The sequence below is a fragment of the Oncorhynchus mykiss genome, chromosome 1 (assembly GCF_057628025.1).
Source record: "Oncorhynchus mykiss isolate SJ-2025 chromosome 1, ASM5762802v1, whole genome shotgun sequence".
Taxonomy (NCBI): Eukaryota; Metazoa; Chordata; class Actinopteri; order Salmoniformes; family Salmonidae; genus Oncorhynchus; species Oncorhynchus mykiss.
Genome location: NC_143022.1, coordinates 60,549,223 through 60,562,778, shown reverse-complemented (window position 1 = coordinate 60,562,778; position 13,556 = coordinate 60,549,223). Strand labels below are relative to the sequence as shown.

The 13,556-nt window shown below is 42.3% G+C and overlaps 1 protein-coding gene across 1 annotated transcript in view; it reads left to right on the top strand.

The window, feature by feature from the left end:
• The window catches only part of cdh23 (cadherin-related 23), a 646,476-nt gene that overhangs the window by 164,367 nt on the left and 468,553 nt on the right, over nt 1-13,556 (top strand). The window lies entirely within an intron of this gene.

Here is a 13,556-nt window from a genome sequence, read left to right as displayed (position 1 = left end):
GCACCCTCATAGAGACTGCCAGAGGACCGGACAACATGCCCTCCGATTTGACACACTGAACTCTGTCTGCAAAGTAGTTGGAGAACCAGGCAAGGAAGTCATTAGAAAAACCGAGGCTACTTAGAGTCAACCAGGGGCTATATCTGTTCTTAGTTCTGCATTTTTTAAACAGAGTATGCTTATCTAAGATGGTGAGGAAGTTACTTTTAAAGAATGACCAAGCATCCTCAACTTCCAGGATACCCGGGCCAGGTCGATTAGAAAGGCCTGCTCGCAGAAGTGTTTTAGGGAGCGTTTGACAGTGATTAGGGGTGGTCGTTTGACTGCGGACCCTTAGCGGATACAGGCAATGAGGAAGTGATCTCTGAGATCCTGATTGAAGACAGCGGAGGTGTATTTGGAAGGCCAGTTGGTCAGGAGGGTGCCCTTGCTTACAGATTTAAGGTTTTACCTGGTGGGTTCATTGATGATTTGTGTGAGATTGAGGGCATCTAGCTTAGATTGTAGGACTGCTGGGGTGTTAAGCATATCCCAGTTTAGGTCACACGACAAAACAAACTCTGAAGCTAGATGTGGGGCAATCAATTCACAAATGGTGTCCAGGGCACAGCTGGGAGCTGAGGGGGGTCTATAACGTTGTTGTGGAGAGACAGTCCGATATTGGTATACAGGCGAGTATTATCCAGGCTAAAAACAGGGCTGGTATCTGTGCAGAAGGTAAAAGCCGCTAGCAGTGGCTAACAATGACTAAATAGCTTGTAGCTAATTAGCTGGTTAGCTTCTGGAGATTCTTCTAAAGTTGAAAATAATAGCGATTCCGTATCACATTGGGTGAGGCAGGTTACCGGAAGGTATAACCGAATAAAAAATCGAGAAGAGATTGAAAATAAATTGAAATATATATATATATATATATATATACAAAAAATACGAAAAAATACTAAAGTACACGAGAGGACAAAACAAACACATCTTCACTGCTACTCCATCTTGGATATAGTTGGATATAGTAACACAATAGAAATATCTATATACAGTGTGTGCACATGTACAATTAGGGAGGTAAGGCAATAAATAGGTCATAGTGGCGAAACAATTACAATTTAGCAATTAACACTGGAGTGATAGATGTGCAGAAGATGAATGTGCAAGAAGAGATACTGGGGTGCAAAGGAGCAAAACAAGAAATAACAATATGGGGATGAGGTAGTTGGGTGGGTTATTTACAGATGGGCTGTTTACAGGTGCAATGATCGGTAAGCTGCTCTGACAGCTGATGCTTAAAGTTAGTGAGGGCAATATAAGACTACAGCTTCAGTGATTTTTGCAATTCGTTCCAGTCATTGGCAGCAGAGAACTGGAAGGAAAGGCGACCAAACTAGGAGTTGGCTTTGGGGATGACCAGTGAAATATACCTGCTGGAGCGCTTGCTACGGGTGGGTGCTGCTATTGTGAAAAGTGAGCTGAGATAAGGTGGGGCTTTACCTAGCAAAGACTTATAGGTGACCTTGAGCCAGTGGGTTTGGTGATGAATATGAAGCGAGGGCCACCCAACGAGAGCATACAGGTCGCAATGGTCGGTAGTATATGGGGCTTTGGTGATAAAATGGATGGCACTGTGATAGACTGCATCCAATTTGCTCAGTAGAGTGAGGCTATTTTGTAAATGATATCGCCGAAGTCAAGGATCGGTAGGATAGTCAGTTTTAGGAGGGTATGTTTGGCAGCATGAGTGAAGGATGCTTTGTTGCGAAATAGGAAGCCAATTCTAGATTTAATTTTGGATTGGAGATGCTTAATGTGAGTCTGGAATGAGAGTTTACAGTCTAACCAGACACGTAGGTATTTGTAGTTGTCCGCATATTCTAAGTCCGCATAAGTCAGAACTGTCCAGGGTTGTGATGCTAGATGGACGGGCGGGTGGGTGCGGGCAGCGATCGGTTGAAGAGCATGCATTTAGTTTTACTTGCATTTAAGAGCAGTTGGAGGCCACGGAAGGAGAGTTGCATGGCATTGAGGCTCGTCTGGAGTTATTTTAACAGTGTCCAAAGAAGGGCCAGATGTATACCAAATGGTGTCGTCTGCGTAGAGGTGGATCAGATAATCACTAGCAGCAAGAGCGACATAGTTGATATACACAGAGAAAAGAGTCGGCCCGAGAATTGAACCCTGTAGCAAACCCATAGTCACTGCCAGAGGTCCGGTCAACAGGCCCTCCGAATTGACACACTGAACTCTGTCTGAGAAGTGTTTGGTGAACCAGGTGAGGCAGTCATTTGTGTAACCAAGGCTGTTGAGTCTGCCAATAAGAATGCAGTGATTGACAGAGTCGAAAGCCTTTGCCGGGTCGATAAAGACGGCTGCACAGTATTGTCTTTTATCGATGGCGGTTATGATATTGTTTAGGACCTTGAGTGTGGATGAGGTGCACCCATGACAAGCTCAGAAACCAGATTGCATAGTGGAGAAGGTACGGTGGGATTCGAAATGGTTGGTGATCTGTTTAACTTGCCTTTCGAAGACTTTAGATATACAGTTGAAGTCGGAAGTCTACATACATCTTAGCCAAATATATTTAAAATCAGTTTCTTAATTCCTGACATTTAAAAGTAAAAGTTCCCTTAGGTCAGTTAGGATCACCACTTTATTTTAAGAATGTGAAATGTCAGAATAATAGTAGAGATAGTGATTTCTTTCAGATTTTATTTATTTCATCACATTCCCAGTGGGTCAGAAGTTTACATACACTCAATTAGTATTTGGTAGCATTACATTTAAATTGTTTAACTTGGGTCAAAAGTTTTGGGTAGCCTTCCACAAGCTTCCCACATTAAGTTGGGGACGAGTTTTAATGACTCCAACCTAAGTATATGTAAACTTCCGATTTCAACTGCAAGCTTCCCCCTTTTTCCGCCAAACAAAACAATGGTCATTATGGCCAAACAGTTCTCTTTTTGTTTCATCAGACCAGAGGACATTTCTCCAAAAATTACAATCTTTGTCCCGATGTGCAGTTGCAAACCGTAGTCTGGCTTTTGGTTGTTTTGGAGCAGTGGCTTCTTCCTTGCTGTGCGGCCTTTCGGGTTATGTCGATATAGGACTCGTTTTACTGTGGATATAGACACTTTTGTACCTGTTTCCTCCATCATATTCACAAGGTCCTTGTGTTGTCTGGGATTGATTTGCACTTTTCGTACCAAAGTATGTTCATCTCTAGGAGACAGATCTCCTTCCTGAGCGGTATGACGGCTGCGTGGTCCCTTGTTGTTTATACTTGCGTACTATTGTTTGTACTGATGAACGTGGTACCTTCAGGCGTTTGGAATTGTCTCCCAGGGGTGAACCAGACTTTTGGAGGTCTACAATTGTATTTCTGAGGACTTTGCTAATTTCTTTAGATTTTCCCATGATGCCAAGCAAAGTGGTACTGAGTAGGCCTTGAAATACATCCACAGGTACACCTCCAATTGACTCAAATGAGATCAATTAGCCTATCAGAAGCTTCTAAAGCCATGACATCATTTTCTGGAATGTTCCAAGCTGTTTAAAGGTACAGTCAACTTAGTGTATGTAAACTTCTGACCCACTGGAATTGTGGAACAGTGACTTATAAGTTTAAAAAATCTGTCTGTAAACAATTATTGGAAAAATTACTTGTGTCATGCACAATGTAGATGTCCTAAACGTATGCCAAACTATAGTTTGTTAACAAGAAATTTGTGGAGTGGTTGAAAAACAAGATTTAATGACTCCAAACTAAGTATATGCAAACATCTGACTTTAACTGTAGGTCTGTAACAGTTTGGGTTTAGAGTGTCTCCGCTTTTGAAGAGGGGGATGACCGCGGCAGCTTTTCAATCTTTAGGGATCTCAGATGAAAGAGTGGTTGATTAGGCTAGTAATAGGGGTTGCAGCAATTGCTGTGGATTATTTTAAAAAGAGAGGGTCCAGATTGTCTAGCCCAGCTGATTTGGGTCCATATTTTGCAGCTCTTTCAGAACATCAACTATCTGGATTTGGGTGAAGGAGAAATGGGGAAGGCTTCAGCAAGTTGCTGTGGGGGGTGCAGAGCTGTTGACCGGGGTAGGGGTGACCAGGTGAAAAGCATGGCCAGCCTTAGAAAAGTGCTTATTGAAATTCTCGATTATAGTAGATTTATCGTGTTGACAGTTTTCCTATCCTCAGTGCAGTGGGCAGCTGGGAGGAGGTGCTCTTATTCTCCATTTACTTTACAGAGTCCCATAACTTTTTGTGCTACAGGATGTACATTTCTGTTTGAAAAAGCTAGGCTTTGCTTTCCTAACTGCATGTGTATATTGGTTCCCAACTTCCCTGAAAAGTTGCATATCGCGGGGGCTATTCGATGCTAATGCAGTATGCCACAGGATGTTTTTTGCTGGTCAAGGGCAGTCAAGTCTGGAGTGAACCAAGGGCTGTATCTGTTCTTAGTTCTCAATTTTTTGAATGTGGCATGCTTATTTAAGATGGTGGGGAAAGCACTTTTAAAGATTAACCAGGCATCCTCTACTGACGGAATGAGGTAAATATCCTTCCAGGATACCCGTGTTTTAGGGAGCGTTTGACAGTGATGAGGGGTGATCGTTTGACCGCGGACCCATTACAGACACAGGCCATGAGGCAGTGATTGCTGAAATCCTGGTTGAATACAGCAGAGGTGTATTTAGAGGGCAAGATGGTCAAGATCACATCTATGAGGGTGCCCATTGTTACGGATTTAGGGTTGTGCCTGATAGGTTCCTTGATAATTTGTGTGAGATTGAGGGCATCTATTTTAGATTGTAGGACAGCCGGGGTGTTATTCATATCCCAATTCAGGGCGCCTGACAGAACAAACTGAAGATAAATGGGGAGCAATTAATTCACATATGGTGTCCAGGGCACAGCTGGGTGCTGAGGGGGGTCTATAACAAGCGGCAACAGTGAGAAACTTATTTCTGGAAAGGTGGATTTTTAAAAACAGAAGCTCACACTGTTTTGGCACAGACCTGGATAGTATGACAGAACTCTGCAGGCTATTTCTGCAGTAGATTGCAACTCCACCCCCTTTGGCAGTTCTATCTTGGCGGAAAATGTTGTAGTTGGGATGGACATTTCTGAATTTCCAGGTGCCCTTCCTAAACCTGGATACAGACACAGCTAGGACATCAGGGTTGGCGGAGTATGCTAAAGCAGTGAATAAAACACACTTAGGGAGGAGGCTTCTGATGTTAACATGACGTGAAGATCGCTAGCCGTGGCTAACAAAGACTAGTATTCTAGTTAGCTAGCTCCTGATGGAAGTTCCAGTTATAAGGAATAAAAATAGCAGATCAATACCACATTGGGTGAGGCGGGTTGCAGGAAAGTTAATTTAGTTCGTATATAGAAAGTGAGATGAAGATATATATGAAGAGACTGGCTATTTGTGCGGGATAAGACACGGGATAAGACAATGACAAAGACACACATCCTGCTGCTACGCCATCTTGGAGTGATAGAAGGACATTTGGCGAGGACGTTTGCTATCAATGTGCATTATATATCTATAAAGTGGAGCAAGGTAAAAAAAAATGTCAAAGATGAAAGGTTGATGCACAGCAAAATTGGCTGCCCGCTGCAAATTGAGACGCATATATACCCCTCTGTACGTTGCTCTTAATCTGCAGTTTTGCAGTGAGAACGTGCAGGAGGTATTTTGCCAACATCTATTTAGCCATATTTAAACACGATTTTGAGTATCAGCCTATCCGACTATCAAGTGTCAATTTACGGATACATTTACGAGGACGAATATTATTTTTGACATTGTTTTAGTACAATATGTATAGTTGTATTGAATGAATGAAAAGGCATTAGTAGCAGAGTTAGAGGTGCATGCGTTAACACAGAGAGGAAACACACACATTATGGCCCTTTGTTGAGTAACAGCCCTGTCCTCCGAATATGACACATAGCCAATTATAAACACATGTGATTTACTGTGAAGTGCATCCGCTTTAAAGGCACACACAAACACACACACATTTTGCACGCACATCCAACACAAGTACGCATGCATGTGCATAAGTATGTCTGAATGCATGCACACTAGCACGCATGCAAACACACTCGGTCAATTATAACAAGCTCTTACAGTCTCACACGTTTTCCACATTTCTCCAATGTCAAATTTCAAAGTTTCTCCAAATCTAACATTCTCCAAACCTAACACCTAAGTTGCAAAAACAAGTGCCTATCACTGGGATTGAACCCATGACCTGCAGCTCATGAATTAAGCCTATTCACCACCCCCGTCCACAATGCCCTATCAAAACCCAAGTTTACTTGATGTTACTAGTGCTCACCGTTGCCCCTAGAGGCGACATCCTGTATTTAGGCACACAGCTCCCTCATGGCCTCTCCCCCTTCCAAATTGCTCAAGATTGAATTTGAAATTGGACGTCTGTCTATGTCCTAAGGACATCCAGTTTTGGTGGTTTTAACCCTATCCCTATCCGTGAACTTAACCATTCGGAATAATGTCTAAACCTAATGTTTTAACCCTATTTAAAAGCTTATCCCTTAATTTAAAATTCGGCGTTTGGAACTGCTTCGAAATTTGACGTTTGGAGAAACAGAACGATGCGGAGCAGGAGGACCAATCCAGGGTGTATAAAACACTTAAAATGTGACGTTTGGCACAACCTCGAAATTAAATGTTTGGAGAAATATATATAAACGTCAGAATTTGAAGTAAAATTGGTAATCATTGTTATTGGTGCCTTCTCACTTATACCATTTTTGCACTACTAAGCCAAACTTAGCCAAAGCAAGCTGTACTAGCCTGGTTACCATAGTTGCTAGAATTGTGCTGAAAAGGACAATGGGAAAATAAATTCTCAGAGCCAGCTCAGTTTGGTTCGGGTCAGGCATTTGAAAATGAGGATGCTCTCTCTATGGCCCAATCATGTCTTCTTTAACCCTGTCTGTTTCTACCCTGGTTGGCCTTGTATGATCTCACTCTGCTCACCTCAGTTTGGCCTGGTTTGGTCTCTCCATAGAAAGTGTCAGATTGTTGCAGAGGGCAGGGAGATAGACGAGAGAGAGAGAGGGAGAGGGAGAGAAAGAGAGAGAGGGATGATTCCCGAGCCCATTGCTCTTGTCCGAGTAGCAGGACTCGAGAGATGGAGGAGGGGAACTGTTAATGTGCACTGCATCATTCATAACAGTAATACTGGCATCACTTGCTGCTAAATAGCATAATTTGTCAGGGAAAGGGCTGGGTGCCTCACTGTTACAGATAAGCACCAACAGGTTGCCCTCACTGCACCACACACTTGCGAACACATACACACAGGCACACAAACGTGCACAAGTTGACACAAGAATGCACATACACATAGGCATGCAAAAATAGCGCGCGCACACACACACACACACACATCACTCAAGACACACATGTCAACACACATGTACACCCCTGCATGTGCAGTAATACATTCTTAAAACAATGCATACATAGTTTAGCCTAAACAAGCACACGAGGCCTCCTACTCATGCACACTCTCACTTATACTCACAGCAAAGAACCCATTACACTTAATGTTCTACACTCAATCACACGCTCTTTCCTTTGGTAGGAGTTAATCTTCCACATTACCGTGGCTAGTAGAGACAGGGTCCTGGTATGAAGGCACCATTTGTTACTCTTCACTCATATGCTGGGACATAACCATGTTTTCCCACATGCAGTGGACATTTATTTTTCAATGGAAGAGAGAGAGAGAGAGCGGGATAGGGTGAGTTAGGTCGTTATTATTGATGAATGTGCAGTAAAATGCTTAATTTCAACCCTCTTTGACCAAATTATAAATCATATTGAAAGCAGAGGAATTTGCATAAATCTCATTAGACACAATGAGAGGGGTTCATAAATCGTTATATTAATTAGTAATTTTGCCTCCCTTTCATGAGGAAAATGGGGTGTATTAATAAAAAGAGAGGGGTGTGTGATTGTGGGGCCTAATTGGTCTTTGTGTTAAGCAGTCAGGTCCTGGAAGTGGCTTGATTTAGTTTTATCTCTAAAGTACTATCTCTAATGGACTACCTGCAGTGGTGGAGAGAGAGGAAGAGAGGTAGGAAGGTATGGAGATAATACTGCATATTAGTGTGTGTGGAGGGTCATGTGTATGTGTGTCTGTGTGTGTGTGCCTGCCTGTGTGTGTGTTTGCCTGCCTGTGTGTGCATGTGTGTGAGTGTGTGTGCAATGCTGGTTAATACACTACACAGCACCACGTTAATAAATCCTCTTAATGGCCCTTCATGTTCTCCGTGTGGGTAACTCTACCAGACCCTATCTCTCCCTCAGTGGCTCCCTATCTCCACTTCAGTTTAACTGTACCATAATGAGCCCCTATCCCCCCACCCCGCCCCTCACCCTGATTAGATGCCCCCCACACACACACACTCCCTCACACTCATGCATGCACGCACACACACCCCGAGGCCCATGCCTACCCTGGATCCACCCTGACACATGTCCAGCATGTTGGATTAGCCAACCTGTCACTGCTCCACCCCTGGGTTTGATTAGCCATCCTGGCTGGTCCTCGGGATGCGTGAGAGTGAGAGTGAGAGTGAGAGTGAGAGTGAGAGAGAGAGTGAGAGAGAGAGAGAGAGAGACTCTGGTCTGTGATGAATGAAGCCTCTGAACTGCTGCAGCTCTCCAATTAAAATCACTCTACCCTCCTAACCTCACTGTGTGTGTGTGAGTAAATGTGTTTGTTTTATTTGTGTATGTGTTCTCTCTATGCGGCTATGTGGGCATGCTGTCTGTGTGCTGTGTGTAAATATTTACATTTTTCCTCCCTATATGCCAGTTTGAAAGTCCAGGACTTGGAAAAGTTGTCTAATGTGTGTGTGTGTGTGTGTTTGCTTTAATAAAGCCTTTTTCAAACCTCTCCTCATAATTGAACAAAAGTTTGGAGATGTGTATTGATTGTTTTTGATTTGTTATATTAGAGAAATCAGTGTACAGTAGGAAGAGCCAATAAGTGTCTCTCCTTTCTGGGGAGGTTCCCATTGCTTGGAAGGCAGCCACAGTTCATATTTTATTTAAACTGTTATAGGCATATTTCTATTTTGCCTTTATCAAAAGTGTTGGAAAAACTTGTCAATAATCAACTGACTGGCTTACTTTATGTCTATAGTATTATTTTGGGTATGCAATCTGGTTTCCGCTCAGGTTATGGATGTGTCACTGCAATCTTAAAGGTGATTCTAAGCAATATTGTTGTAACGGGATTCTTCTGTTGAAGGAGAGGTGGACCAAAACACCGCGTGGTTATTGTGATACATCTTTAATAAAGATGAAAATAGAACAATATACAAAAAAACAAGAACACGTGAAAAACCGAAAACAGCCCTATCTGGTGTAACAAACACAAAGACAGGAACAATCACCCACAAACCCCAACACCAAATAGGCTACCTAAATATGGTTCCCAATCAGAGACAATGACTAACACCTGCCTCTGATTGGGAACCATATCAGGCCAAACACAGAAACAGAAAAACTAGACACACAACATAGAATGCCCACTCAGATCACACCCTGACCAAACAAAACATAGAAACATACAAAGCAAACTATGGTCAGGGTGTGACAATTGTGTTGCTATTTTTATTGAATTGGCCAAAGCTTTTGATATGGTAGACCATTCCAGGAGCATTGGTGTCTCTGAGGGGTCTTTGGCCTGGTTTGCTAACCACCTCTCTCAAAGAGTGCAGTGTATAAAGTCAGAAAATCTGCTGTCTCAGCCACTGCCTGTCACCAAGGGAGTAGCCCAAGGCTCAATCCTAGGTCCCTCGCTCTTCTCAATTTACATCAACAACATAGCTCAGGCAGTAGGAAGCTCTCTTATCCATGTATATGCAGATGATACAGTCTTATACTCTGCTGGCCCCTCCCTGGATTGTGTGCTAAGTGCTCTACAACAAAGCTTTCTTTGTGTCCAAGAAGCTTTCTCTACCCTTAACCTTTTTCTGAACACCTCCAAAACAAAGGTCATGTCGCTTGGTAGGAAGAATGCCCCTCTTCCCACAGGTGTTATTACTACCTCTGAGGGTTTAGAGCTTGGGGTAGTCACCGCATACAAGTACTTGGGAGTATGGCGAGAAGGTGCACTGTCCTTTTCTCAGCACATATCAAAGCCGCAGGCTAAAGCTAAATCTAGACTTGGTTTCCTCTATCGTAATCGCTCCACTTTCACCCCAGCTGCCAAACTAACCCTGATTCAGATGACCATCCTACCCATGCTAGATTACGGAGACATAATGTGTAGATCGGCAGGTAAGGGTGTTCTCGAGCAGCTAGATGTTCTTTACCGTTCGGCCATCAGATTTGCCACCAATGCTTCTCATAGGACACATCACTGCACTCTATACTCCTCTGTAAACTGGTCATCTCTGTATACCCGTCGCAAGACCCACTGTTTGATGCTTCTTTATAAAACCCTCTTAGGCCTCGCTCCCCCATCTGAGATATCTACTGCAGCCCTCATCCTCCACATACAACACCCGTTCTGCCAGTCACATTCTGTTAAAGGTCCCCAAAGCACACACATCCCTGGGTCGCTCCTCGATCAGTTCGCTGCAGCCATCGACTGGAACGAGCTGCAACAAACACTCAAACTGGACTTTTTTATCTCAATCTCTTCATTCAAAGATTCAATCATGGACATTCTTACTGACAGTTGTGGCTGCTTTGTATGATGTATTGTTGTCTCTACCATCTTGATCTTTGTGCTGTTGACTTTGCCCAATAATGTTTGTACCATGTTTTTGTGCTGCTACCATGTTGTGTTGCTACCATGTTGCTGTCATGTTGTGTTGCTACCTTGTTATGTTGTTGTTGTCTTAGGTCTCTCTTTATGTAGTGTTGTGTCTCTCTTGTTGTGATGTGTGTTTTGTCCTATATTGTATTTATTAGTTTAATCCCAGGCCCCTGTCCCTGTCCTGTCCCGATAGGCCATCTTTGTAAATGAGAATTTGTTCATAAATTACTTGCCTAGTTAAATAAAGGTTAAATTAAATTAAATTAAAACAGTATTTTCATGAACGTTATTGTACTGGTATAGAAAAAGTAATACAGCTTTACTGCCTTTTTTGTTTCTTGATATGGTAACATTGCGTACAAAATTCAGCGGTGTAAAGTACTTAAGTAAAAATACTTTAAAGTACTACTTAAGTAGTTGTTCATGTGTAGTTTGCTTTACTATTTATACTTTTTATACTATACTTTTTTTTTTACAACTTTTACTTCACTACATTCCAAAATAAAATGATGTACTTTTTACTCCATACATTTTCTCTGACACCCAAAAGTACTCGTTACATTTTGAATGCTTAGTAGGACAGAAATGGTCCAATTCACACACTTATCAAGAGAACATCCCTGGTCATCCTACTGCCTCTGATCTGGCGGACTCACTAAACACACATGTTTCATTTGTAAATTATATCTGAGTTTTGTTGTGTGCCACTGGCTATCCATACATTAAAATAACATGAATATTTTTCCGCCTGGTTTGCTTAATATAAGGAATTTTAAATAATTTATACTTCTACTTTTACTTTCAATACTTAAGTAAGCCACATTTAAGTATATTTTAGCAATTACATTAACTTTTGATACTTAAGTATATTTATAACCACATTCCTTTAGACTTTTTGTCACTCCTGCTCCCACTCTGGCACTCGAGGACTCCATGCACCCTTCATTACACAAACCTGTCAAAATCATTACACACAGCAGCGCTAATTGGACTCACCTGGACTCCTTCCCTTTGTTGATTGCCCCGTCTATAACTATCGACTCCCCCGTTTGTTCCCTGTGTCAGCATTAATGCCATTATGTGTTCGTTGATAAATACATTTTCACTCCCTGTACCTGCTTCTTGTCTACCAGCATCAATCCGTACAGAATGCTGACACCTCTATACTAAGCATCAAGAAGGGTTTTGATTTTTGGTTGGTGACATCGGGTCGGGGTGCCGTCGCCGATGGAACCAGGGGTGCCTCAGCTAGCTCGTCGTGCTTCCACGCCTTAGCTGTCTCGAGGTCTTCTTGCCTCGGTGGGCTTGGTGGGGGGTACTGTCATACTTTTTCCCACACCCCCTCTCTGGCACTCGAGGGCGCCAGGCTACCCTTCATTGCGCACACCTGTCACCATCACTATGCGCAGTAGCGCTCATTGGCCACACCTGCACTCCTTCCCTTTTGTTGATTGCCTCATCTACAGTGGCTTGCGAAAGTATTCACCCCACTTGGCATTTTTCCTATTTTGTTGCCTTACAACCTGGAATTAAAATAGATTTTGGAGGGGTTTGTATCACCACTCGTTAAGAGAAGACATTTCATAGCAGAGATACTTTTAAACGTTTATCCTTAAAGTTACTGTACATTGTATTCCACTTTTTAATTATATAAATTAATTATATTAATTAATTATATAAATTAGCAGAGATACTTGTTAAGAGAAATCCCCTAAAACATGTCATAGCAGAGATACTTTTAAACGTTTATCCTTAGTTACTGTACATTGTATTCCACTTTTTAATTATATAAATTAGCAGAGATACTTGTTAAGAGAAATCCCCTAAGACATTTCATAGCAGAGATACCTTTAAACGTTTATCCTTAAAGTTACTGTACATTGTATTCCACTTTTTAATTATATAAATTAATTAATCATATAAATTAGCAGAGATACTCGTTAAGAGAAATCCTCTAAGACATTTCATAGCAGAGATACTTTTAAAATTAAGATTAATTATCCTACCTCTTTGAAGATGCAAAATATTTTTTATTGTGAAACAAACAAGAAATAAGACAAAAAACTTGAGCGTGCATAACTATTCACCCCCCCCCCCCCCCCCCCCCCCCCCCCCACCACCACCATTTGCTGCAAGTCTATTGAGGTGTCTCGATAAGCTTGGCACATCGAGCCACTGGGATTTTTTTCCATTCTTCAAGGCAGAACTGCTCCAGCTCCTTCAAGTTGGATGGGTTCCGCTGGTGTACAGCAATCTTTAAGTCATACCACAGATTCTCAATTCAAAGACATTCAAAGACATTTAAATGTTTCCCCTTACACCACTCGAGTGTTACTTTAGCAGTATGCTTAGGTTCATGGTCCTGTTGGAAGGTGAACCTCTGTCCTAGTCTCAAATCTCTGGAATTTCCCTGTATTTAGCGCAATCCATCATTCCTTCAATTCTGACCAGTTTCCCAGTCCCTGCCGATGAAAATCATCCTCACAGCATGATGCTGCCACCACCATGCTTCACTGGGGGGTGGTGTTCTCGGGGCGATGAGAGGTGCTGGGTTTGCGCCAGACATAACGTTTTCCTTTATGGCCAAAAAGCTACATTTTAATCTCATCTGACCAGAATAGCTTCTTCCATATGTTTGGGGAGTCTCCCACTTGCCTTTTGGCAAACACCAAATGTGTTTGCTTATTTTTTTATTAATCATGGCTTTTTCTGGCCACTCTTGCGTAAAGGCCAGCTCTGTGG